The sequence below is a fragment of the Oncorhynchus kisutch genome, linkage group LG17, assembly GCF_002021735.2.
Source record: "Oncorhynchus kisutch isolate 150728-3 linkage group LG17, Okis_V2, whole genome shotgun sequence".
Lineage (NCBI taxonomy): Eukaryota > Metazoa > Chordata > Actinopteri > Salmoniformes > Salmonidae > Oncorhynchus > Oncorhynchus kisutch.
The window spans coordinates 86,961,678-86,973,666 of record NC_034190.2 but is presented as its reverse complement, the minus strand read 5'-3'; the positions used below and the strand labels follow the sequence as shown (position 1 = coordinate 86,973,666).

Sequence of the window (11,989 nt, the reverse complement as noted above, 5' to 3'; positions counted from 1 at the left end):
GGTGCATCGACCAGAAACATTTTTTTTTAACATAAAATACATGTTTTGAATATAAACATCGTTTTCATTGGGAAGGCAGATGAAGCGTTTATCAAAAGCAATCACCTTTGCATGTGAAAACACATGGGCCTAATCCTATTCGTCACTCCACGTGCTTATTTACGTTATGTTTGTTTTGAGCCGACTTCGAGAGGGGCATCTAGCTCATTCCCGGGAGGCAGCCAGGTTCCAAAACGAACGCTTATTGTTTTACACCAAGAAACTCCCCAAACTGTGTGACGCGGGCCAGATAAACTAATCCCCTCGGAGTGAGTTCGGGGCAGCATGGAACAACACCATCTCAGCAATTGGCGCTCTCTCTCTACGTCTGGGTCATTCATTATAAAACAGACATATGATTGATAAACACACAGTGGCGTGTATTCATGATGTCAGACTTCCTCAGAACTTATTGGTCAAATATATCTTTCGTCTCTCTGTGTGTTTCATAATTTTCCATCAATTCGCAAGTGTCTGAATCTCTCTGGATAAATAATCCAAGCGAGGGAAACAGCACCCGTCTGTCTCAGTATGTGTAGTCCATATATCTTATGCTGTCTGGACCATAATAGTATAACTTGTTTCTGCCGTAGCATTTGCTTGATTAATGCCAGCAAGCGTTTGGCCTCCCTTGATATAAACAATTATAAAAGAATGAGCCAATCAGCGTTGGTCTGGCGCAGCAAAACGTTCCCCAAGGGAGGTCAGTTTGGATTTGGCTTCAGACCAAATTACTTCCTTTGTAAAACATCAATTTCAGAAAAACGTGTCTGCTTCTGGTCTGTTTCTGTTTGATGTCCTGCATTAGCGAGCTTGCAGCGAGCTAACTCAGTCCTTTCCTAAGCCATGGATGGAGATGGGGATTTGGACTTGTGGCTTTGACTTAATTCTCTGTTCAGGTAATTCTGATGTAACCATACATGAATTAATATGTTGTGCCACTGGCCTGAGACAATTGGACTTCAATATGTAGCTTAGATGTAGGCTCACGTTAACTAGCTAGCTAACATAGCTGGTTCAATGTTGACCATGCTAGGAAGTCAGGTTAGCAAGCATTTTAGCTAGGTAGCTAAAATGCTGTATGACAGAGTGGTTTGCCAGCATGAAGGAGAGGAGTGTGACATTGGAGTTCAACTAGTCTACAAGTAGGATTAGTTAAAAAAAACCAAGTTTTACATCAGCGGGCACACAGAAATCAGTCCCATGGATAGCCACGTTATATTAAGGAACATTGATTGGACTAAATTGTTTTTGGTATCTTTTAAGTTTGTTTTCAGTGTATTAAAGTAAGTGTTTATAGCCTCGTTGATTTGATGTATTTAAATGTTGAAGTGTAAATGGTGCAGGAATAGCAGAGGCTCCTGTTGTCATTGTGCTGACTTGCAGTAACTCATTGGTTCTAAATCACTAGTTGTTTAGTGAACGGTTGAAAACATTAACTTGCTTGACCATGCTGCAGGTCCTATAACTGTTTGTCTGTGTAGCCGACGTGAACTTGCTAGCTAGTTAGCGGTGGTGCGCGCTAGTGGCGTTTCAATCGGTGACGTCACTTGCTCTGAGACCTTGAAGTAGTGGTTCCCCTTGCTCTGAGACCTTGAAGTAGTGGTTCCCCTTGCTCTGAGACCTTGAAGTAGTGGTTCCCCTTGCTCTGAGACCTTGAAGTAGTGGTTCCCCTTGCTCTGAGACCTTGAAGTAGTGGTTCCCCTTGCTCTGAGACCTTGAAGTAGTGGTTCCCCTTGCTCTGAGACCTTGAAGTAGTGGTTCCCCTTGCTCTGAGACCTTGAAGTAGTGGTTCCCCTTTGCTCTGCAAGGGCCGTGGCTTTTGTGGAGTGATGGGTAACGATGCTTCAAGGGTGACTGTTGTTGACGTGTGCAGAGCGTCCCTGGTTTGCGCCCAGGTCGGGGGGCGAGGGGACGGACGTTAAGTCTATACTGTTACATATGCAACATCTGTTTTGTGGACTTCACCGGACAGATTATGTTGCTCTCCAGTTTTGTGATGAAACAAACGTAGGCTAAATGTGCATTTAGAATATATTCTACCACTTTGTGACAGTTGTCTTTTTTGTTGTCACAGGCCTTATTGTATATCACTGTGACTTAGGGGTTATGGACAATAAGGCCCGTGATGAGGCTCTATCACTGTGGCGTAGGGGTTATAGAGCCTCATCGCTGGCCTTATTGTATATCACTGTGGCTTAGGGGTTATAGACAATAAGGCCCGTGATGAGGCTCTATCACTGTGGCGTAGGGGTTATAGAGCCTCATCGCTGGCCTTATTGTATATCACTGTGGCTTAGGGGTTATAGAGCCTCATCGCGGGCCTTATTGTATATCACTGTGGCTTAGGCGTTATAGAGCCTCATCGCGGGCCTTATTGTATATCACTGTGGCTTAGGCGTTATAGAGCCTCATCGCGGGCCTTATTGTATATCACTGGGGCTTAGGGGTTATAGAGCCTCATCGCTGGCCTTATTGTATATCACTGTGGCTTATTAACGAATGGGTTAGAGCAAACTACACAATTATCACAACATACAGTAGGTTGTAATATGGCTTTTATACTGGCCTGGCTTCCCCAGCGATTTTCCCCACGTACCTCTACTGTTGTGTACACAGCTAAGCAGATGTTATAGCGGGTGCAGTGAAATGCTTATGTTACTAGCTCCAAACAATGCAGTAAAATGTCACACAGGCAGTGCTTGGGACTGTTTACATGTAGGTGCAGGAGAGCTCCACAATGCTTCTGATATGGTGTTGTATAAAAGGAAGGGCTGCTCAAGCAGTAGACCATTTGAGGTGCCAGTGCTCGGCTCCTGTGAGCTCCTGCCCATTTCAAGCACTGCAAACTAGGGGTATAACACACATAATCAATTACAAAAAACCCAGAAAGAACAGGGGCGGGGCGTCAGGGTAGCCTAGTGGTTAGAGTGTAGGGGTGGCAGGTAGCCTAGTGGTTAGAGTGTAGAGGTGGCAGGTAGCCTAGTGGTTAGAGTGTAGAGGCGGCAGGGTAGCCTAGTGGTTAGAGTGTAGAGGTGGCAGGGTAGCCTAGTGGTTAGAGTGTAGAGGCGGCAGGGTAGCCTAGTGGTTAGAGTGTAGGGGCAGCAGGGTAGCCTAGTGGTTAAGAGTGTTGGACTAGTAACCGAAAGGTTGCAAGTTCAAATCCCCGAGCTGACAAGGTACAAATCTGTCGTTCTGCCCCTGAACAGGCACTGTTCCTAGGCTGTCATTGAAAATAAGAGTTTGTTCTTAACTGACTGAAGAAATGACGAAAATATTCCAATTACTCAGCGGTATTGAACAGGGGCAACACTGTTGGGATGTTCTAGGCCTGCCTACATTGTCTTTATTTAGAAGTTGCATGGCACAAATAGTAGTTTTTCATTCCTTAAAAGTCTCAACATGTCACGTTTTTTTGGGGCAAACTGACCAAATTCACACAGAAATGTAGTTGTAGATCTGTCATTCTACTTGACAGCAAGTCTAATAAGTGGTCGATCTGTTCTATGTGTGCTATTTCTATGCTTCCTGTTATTAAGTTTTGTACGTGCATCTTATACTGTGGGTTTTGTACACTAGCTGAAATGACCAGTATTTTTGGTTCTGGAAAATATACTTCATAGTGGTTTAGATGGTACAATGATTCTCTACACTATACTAGTTTATTTTTGCCACAAACTGAAATTAAGCAAACTAGTAGAATTTTCACAACTAGTAAATGGCGGAGGGATTTATGCGTAGTGCGACTTTAAAGTTCGCATCTCTGCTCAGACAGTCTAGCTGGCTGACTGCTACTATCTATTATCTCTACCATCTCTGTTCTCCCCGTACTGTACTGCCTCTAGTCATCCTATCGAACTAGCCTGACTAAGGATGCTGCAGAGCTGTCTGACTAAACTATGTATTATCTCTACCATCTCTGTTCTCCCCGTACTGTCTCTAGTCATCCTATTTAGCTAGCCTGACTAAGGATGCTGCAGAGCTGTCTGACTAAACTATGTATTATCTCTACCATCTCTGTTCTCCCCGTACTGTCTCTAGTCATCCTATCTAACTAGCCTGACTAAGGATGCTGCAGAGCTGTCTGACTAAACTATGTATTATCTCTACCATCTCTGTTCTCCCCGTACTGTCTCTAGTCATCCTATTTAGCTAGCCTGACTAAGGATGCTGCAGAGCTGTCTGACTAAACTATGTATTATCTCTACCATCTCTGTTCTCCCCGTACTGTCTCTAGTCATCCTATTTAGCTAGCCTGACTAAGGATGCTGCAGAGCTGTCTGACTAAACTATGTATTATCTCTACCATCTCTGTTCTCCCCGTACTGTCTCTAGTCATCCTATTTAGCTAGCCTGACTAAGGATGCTGCAGAGCTGTCTGACTAAACTATGTATTATCTCTACCATCTCTGTTCTCCCCGTACTGTCTCTAGTCATCCTATCTAACTAGCCTGACTAAGGATGCTGCAGAGCTGTCTGACTAAACTATGTATTATCTCTACCATCTCTGTTCTCCCCGTACTGTCTCTAGTCATCCTATCTAACTAGCCTGACTAAGGATGCTGCAGAGCTGTTTGGTGCAAAAAAATGTACTAGTTTTTCAAAGTAGATAAGGTGTACTTTCACAAACTCTCTATCCCACCTCTCTCTCTCGTTGTTGTGTACATTCGTCTCTCGCTGCGGTCTGTGTGTATCTAATCTAAGTAGCAAGCCTAATGGTGTATCCATTAGGGTGTACCCATTAGGGGCGGCAGGGTAGCCTAGTGGTTAGAGAGTTGGACTAGTAACCGGAAGGTTGCAAGTTCAAATCCCCGAGCTGACAAGGTAAAAAATCTGTCATTCTGCCCCTTAACAAGGCAGTTAACCCACTGTTCCTAGGCTGTCATTGAAAATAAGAATTTGTTCTTAACTGACTTGCCTGGTTAAATAAAGGTAAAATATAAACATCTGAAAGAACAAGTGCAAGGATTGTAGTTAATTACTGCGTTTTATGAACTGAACTAGGTTGAATATTTGCTTAATGAAAGCTACAACCCCCTGAAGCCCAGCATCCCACATAGTTCTTGACTTCATATTTCTCGTGAATGATTTGATTTCTTCAGAGAAATTGCGTGTTTGGCTCACACACACAAAAAAAACAGAACTAAATGGAATTGAAGAATTTGAACCGATGTGAGTCAATTAGTTCCGTTTTAAAGAAACTCACGAAAAATGGGTTAATCGCTGAGCACTAACAAGTTGCCTAGTTATGTTATGCACATGCAACTAATGTATTTATATCAATACAGGCTTTAGGCTGCCCTTGGGCTTGGTAGAATATCAGAAGCCAACCTCCAGGCTGTGAAGACCAAATCTAGGTTCATATGGTTGTCCCAAGCACCTGCTCTCTCTCGCTCTCTCTCGCTCTTATCTTACACACAACAGGAAGTGAAGAAAGTGTTGCCACTGTGACAGGATGTGAAGAAACTGTTGCCACTGTGACAGGATGTGTTTGAACTTAGCCTCTGATGAAATTAGTGACACACCTGCTGCCGTGACACTTTAGACTCATGAGCATGGTTTTCGTTAGCCGGTAATAGCTGATAAATGAAATTGGTTCCGGCCAATTGTCCAAGAGAAGAAGAAATAATGTTTTATAGCCTCGACACTGATGGAAATACCACTTGAATGGTCGGCTTTATAGCCTCGACACTGATGGAAATACCACTTGAATGGTCGGCTTTATAGCCTCGACACTGATGGAAATACCACTTGAATGGTCGGCTTTATAGCCTCGACACTGATGGAAATACCACTTGAATGGTCGGCTTTATAGCCTCGACACTGATGGAAATACCACTTGAATGGTCGGCTTTATAGCCTCGACACTGATGGAAATACCAGTTGACTGGTCGGCTTTATAGCCTCGACACTGATGGAAATACCAGTTGACTGGTCGGCTTTATAGCCTCGACACTGATGGAAATACCAGTTGACTGGTCGGCTTTATAGCCTCGACACTGATGGAAATACCACTTGAATGGTCGGCTTTATAGCCTCGACACTGATGGAAATACCAGTCAATAAATACATTTGACTGGTAATGCTCTTTGATCTATATTGGCATAATTTAGAGGAATTCAATTGGTGCTTGTTAACAATATATTAGTTATGTATTAGGGATGCACCGATGTCCAATATTTTCCTTGCCCAGAAAAACTATACCCGATAACCAATATTAAAAGTTTTAGCGGTCTTTTAAGCATTCTAGTACCGTTAAATAGTTGAAACACACCACACTCACCAAAAACGTTAATTTGTTGGCATTTACATATGTCCCCAATAACAGTAAAACATCTATTTATTTACTAAACCTATTTCTTTCACTTACAGCTGTTTCGTTGTTCATTTGTTTCAGTCTCAACCAGGATTTCATCAGACATGTCAAGCAGTGAAGTTTCAGCTCTGTCTGTCCGTGGCCTCTCTTCCTCTGCACTGTCACTGTGTCCGTTTCCATCTTGTCCAGCTGTGTCTAACATGTTACGTAAACCCTGTTTCTTGTCTGCATCGAAGTAGCGGTCCTTGTGCCTGGCATCGAGCATGGTGGCGACACAGTAGAGGTCCTTGTACCTGGCATCGAGCATGGTGGCGACACAGTAGAGGTCCTTGTACCTGGCATCGAGCATGGTGGTGACACAGTAGAGGTCCTTGTACCTGGCATCGAGCATGGTGGCGACACAGTAGAGGTCCTTGTACCTAGCATCGAGCATGGTGGCGACACAGTAGAGGTCCTTGTACCTGGCATCGAGCATGGTGGTGACACAGTAGAGGTCCTTGTACCTGGCATCGAGCATGGTGGCGACACAGTAGAGGTCCTTGTACCTGGCATCGAGCATGGTGGTGACACAGTAGATGTCCTTGTACCTGGCATCGAGCATGGTGGCGACACAGTAGAGGTCCTTGTACCTGGCATCGAGCATGGTGGTGACACAGTAGAGGTCCTTGTACCTGGCATCGAGCATGGTGGTGACACAGTAGAGGTCCTTGTACCTAGCATCGAGCATGGTGGTGACACAGTAGAGGTCCTTGTACCTAGCATCGAGCATGGTGGTGACACAGTAGAGGTCCTTGTACCTAGCATCGAGCATGGTGGTGACACAGTAGAGGTCCTTGTACCTGGCATCGAGCATGGTGGCGACACAGTAGAGGCTCATAGAGAATGCCACCGCTTGTTCACAGCCTCTACTAGAGTACTTTTCCCAAGTTAACCCGATGGTCTGTGTTGGCATTTCTGTTGAGCAGGCGTTTCAATTCCATGGCGGGGGTTTCAATTCCATGGCGGGGGTTTCTATTCCATGGCAGATGGGTTTCAATTCCATGACGGGGGTTTCAATTCCATGGCAGAGGGGTTTCACGTCTGCTGCAGACCCAGTTGAGCTTCTTTCTCCAGTCAGTTGTTCAAATGGAGCTAGCTAGTGTGTTCATGTTTCCACGTTGCAAACATGTTCTCAAATGCCGTTGAAATGGCAGCAGTGGTATGAGGACCAGCACATTCTTGATCATGCAATACGGCTTTCCTCAGTACGGAATCCTCGTCGACCCTCGTCGAACTCTGAGGGGTGGGGGGGGTTCAAATCATGAAATCAGTGATCTTCAGGTCACAAAGTCGTAGCTCTAGAAAGAGGCCAGAGTTCACCAGTTGGATGACCGTTCAAAGTTCTTTTTTCCCCAGTTGGAGCTCGTTTAATTTTTTTTTCTCCCAGTTCCCAGTTGTCTTGAACGCACTGAAGTTGGAAGTCAGGGATTTCCCAGTTCCCAGTTGTCGTGAATGCGGCATCAAACAGCAACGGAAGGCAGGCTTTATCAGAGCCTCTCACACCCCTTTTCAATGAGCTGGAGAAAGCATATACTTCATTGTTTGAAAGCTGAACGTTTTCATACATATGAGGCATGTCTTACCTTGCTTACAAGTAGCCTATCAGATCTCCTCTTTCTACATTACGAATGGGCTTTTTCATCTGTCACATGAAACAGCTCACATGTGCAGTGCCCTTTTGACAACGCTGTTCGGTTTTAGCCTTGTATAGCCTAGTGGAGTGGGTTCTAGTATAGCCGTTAGCTTAGTGGAGTGGGTTTTAGCATAGCCGTTAGCTTAGTGGAGTGGGTTTTAGCATAGCCTAGTGGAGTGGGTTTTAGCATAGCCTAGTGGAGTGGGTTTTAGCATAGCCTAGTGGAGTGGGTTTTAGCATAGCCTAGTGGAGTGGGTTTTAGCATAGCCTAGTGGAGTGGGTTTTAGCATAGCCTAGTGGAGTGGGTTTTAGCCTGGCCGTTAGCTTAGTGGAATTGGGTTTAGCATAGCCTAGTGGAGTGGGTTTTAGCCTGGCCGTTAGCTTAGTGGAATGGGGTTTAGCATAGCCTAGTGGAGTGGGTTTTAGCCTGGCCGTTAGCTTAGTGGAATGGGGTTTAGCATAGCCTAGTGGAGTGGGTTTTAGCCTGGCCGTTAGCTTAGTGGAATGGGGTTTAGCATAGCCTAGTGGAGTGGGTTTTAGCCTGGCCGTTAGCTTAGTGGAATGGGGTTTAGCATAGCCTAGTGGAGTGGGTTTTAGCCTGGCCGTTAGCTTAGTGGAATGGGGTTTAGCATAGCCTAGTGGAGTGGTTTTTAGCCTGGCCGTTAGCTTAGTGGAATGGGGTTTAGCATAGCCTAGTGGAGTGGGTTTTAGCCTGGCCGTTAGCTTAGTGGAATGGGGTTTAGCATACCCTAGTGGAGTGGGTTTTAGCCTGGCCGTTAGCTTAGTGGAGTGGGGTTTAGCATAGCCTAGTGGAGTGGGTTTTAGCATAGCCTAGTGGAGTGGGTTTTAGCATAGCCTAGTGGAGTGGGTTTTAGCATAGCCTAGTGGAGTGGGTTTTAGCCTGGCCGTTAGCTTAGTGGAGTGGGTTTTAGCCTAGCCGTTAGCTTAGTGGAATGGGGTTTAGCCTAGCATACCTTAGTAGAGTGGGTTTTAGCCTAGCCGTTAGCTTAGTGGAGTGGGTTTTAGCCTAGCATACCTTAGTGGAGTGGGTTTTGTTTTATCCATGTGAATTCAATTCGTTTTTGACAGCATCCCTTTTGATTTAAACACAACTTTCCATACATGTTTGGCCATGTTGCTCAGAAAGTGCCTTTCTGGACCTGAATGCCAACACGTTCATGAGATAAAGGTCCTTTCCATACATGTTTGGCCATGTTGCTCAGAAAGTGCCTTTCTGGACCTGAATGCCAACACGTTCATGAGATAAAGGTCCTTTCCATACATGTTTGGCCATGTTGCTCAGAAAGTGCCTTTCTGGACCTGAATGCCAACACGTTCATGAGATAAAGGTACTTTTGTATACTCCACCATTAACGTTTCAATTGACAGTTTAGTTGTATTTATTTTTCACAAGACTCAATCAAATCTAAATCAGATTCAATAGAAAACATTACATTCTTCAGTGTGAAGGTAATCAATATTTTTAATTACCTGACTGTGACCAGAACATGAGGTCCTTTTTTTTTAAACCATAAAGTGTATTTACCTAGTAGAGACCCGAGGAACTTCGAGTTAACAAACCTTGTGGATGGGTTTGGAATCTCTTGTAGTAGAGCTTTGTAATGAAGGGATCAATGGGACTTCATTTAGCAGACACTCTAATCCAGAGAAAATTACAGGAGCAATTAGGGTTGTGCCTTGCTTAACACATCGACAGATTTTTCAGCTAGTTGGCAAAGGGATTTGAACGAGCGACATGTTCAGGTCCTGGCTCAACGCTCTTAACTGCTAGGCTACCTGCCACCATGAGACATCCATTGCTTCATCACTGGAAAAGATACGGTTTACTTTTTATATCATGTAAAAGCTTCCAAACATTGTTGTCAAACTAATTTATTGTATATTTTTTTATCCTTTTAACGTAAATGATTAAATAATAACTTATTTCCCTCATTAAAATGCAAATCAATTTATAAAATTTTTGACATGCGTTTTTCTGGATGTTTTTGTTGTTATTCTGTCTCTCATTATTCAAATAAACCTACCATTAAAATTATAGACTGATCGCAGGCCTTTCTAATCGACCTGGCCGGGGTATCCTGGAAGGATATTGATCTCATCCCGTCAGTAGAGGATGCCTGGATATTTTTTTTAAATGCCTTCCTAACCATCCTAAATAAACATGCCCCATTCAAGAAATTTAGAACCAGGAACAGATATAGCCCTTGGTTCTCCCCAGACCTGACTGCCCTTAACCAACACAAAAACATCCTATGGCGTTCTGCATTAGCATCGAACAGCCCCCGTGATATGCAGCTGTTCAGGGAAGCTAGAAATCATTATACACAGGCAGTTAGAAAAGCCAAGGCTAGCTTTTTCAAGCAGAAATTTGCTTCCTGCAACACTAACTCAAAAAAGTTCTGGGACACTGTAAAGTCCATGGAGAATAAGAACACCTCCTCCCAGCTGCCCACTGCACTGAAGATAGGAAACACTGTCACCACTGATAAATCCACCATAATTGAGAATTTCAATAAGCATTTTTCTACGGCTGGCCATGCTTTCCACCTGGCTACTCCTACCCCGGACAACAGCACTGCACCCCCAACAGCAACTCGCCCAAGCCTTCCCCATTTCTCCTTCTCCCAAATCCATTCAGCTGATGTTCTGAAAGAGCTGCAAAATCTGGACCCCTACAAATCAGCCGGGCTAGACAATCTGGACCCTTTCTTTCTAAAATTATCTGCCGCAATTGTTGCCACCCCTATTACTAGCCTGTTCAACCTCTCTTTCGTGTCGTCTGAGATTCCCAAAGATTGGAAAGCAGCTGCGGTCATCCCCCTCTTCAAAGGGGGGGACACTCTTGACCCAAACTGCTACAGACCTATATCTATCCTACCATGCCTTTCTAAGGTCTTCGAAAGCCAAGTCAACAAACAGATTACCGACCATTTCGAATCTCACCATACCTTCTCTGCTATGCAATCTGGTTTCAGAGCTGGTCATGGGTGCACCTCAGCCACGCTCAAGGTCCTAAACGATATCTTAACCGCCATCGATAAGAAACATTACTGTGCAGCCGTATTCATTGATCTGGCCAAGGCTTTCGACTCTGTCAATCACCATATCCTCATCGGCAGACTCGACAGCCTTGGTTTCTCAAATGATTGCCTCGCCTGGTTCACCAACTACTTCTCTGATAGAGTTCAGTGTGTCAAATCGGAGGGTCTGCTGTCCGGACCTCTGGCAGTCTCTATGGGGGTGCCACAGGGTTCAATTCTTGGACCGACTCTCTTCTCTGTATACATCAATGAGGTCGCTCTTGCTGCTGGTGAGTCCCTGATCCACCTCTACGCAGACGACACCATTCTGTATACTTCCGGCCCTTCTCTGGACACTGTGTTAACAACCCTCCAGGCAAGCTTCAATGCCATACAACTCTCCTTCCGTGGCCTCCAATTGCTCTTGAATGCAAGTAAAACTAAATGCATGCTCTTCAACCGATCGCTGCCTGCACCTACCCGCCTGTCCAACATCACTACTCTGGACGGCTCTGACTTAGAATACGTGGACAACTACAAATACTTAGGTGTCTGGTTAGATTGTAAACTCTCCTTCCAGACCCATATCAAACATCTCCAATCCAAAGTTAAATCTAGAATTGGCTTCCTATTTCGCAACAAAGCATCCTTCACTCATGCTGCCAAACATACCCTTGTAAAACTGACCATCCTACCAATCCTCGACTTTGGCGATGTCATTTACAAAATAGCCTCCAATACCCTACTCAACAAATTGGATGCAGTCTATCACAGTGCAATCCGTTTTATCACCAAAGCCCCATATACTACCCACCATTGCGACCTGTACCCTCTCGTTGGCTGGCCCTCGCTTCATACTCGTCGCCAAACCCACTGGCTCCATGTCATCTACAAGACCCTGCTAGGTAAAGTCCCCCCTTA

The 11,989-nt window shown here is 44.7% G+C and overlaps 1 protein-coding gene across 2 annotated transcripts in view; it reads left to right on the top strand.

Annotated features, from left to right (window-relative positions):
- LOC109882836 (CD9 antigen) overlaps window positions 1-11,989 on the top strand; it is a 39,910-nt gene that overhangs the window by 842 nt on the left and 27,079 nt on the right. The window contains exon 1 of one of the 2 annotated variants that reach the window (XM_031794896.1): window positions 710-938. The exons of the other annotated variant lie outside the window; for it this stretch is intronic. The gene's annotated coding sequence lies outside the window, so the exon portion shown is untranslated. Of the gene's footprint in view, window positions 1-709; window positions 939-11,989 lie in introns of those variants that run through there. 2 annotated transcript variants of the gene reach the window in all.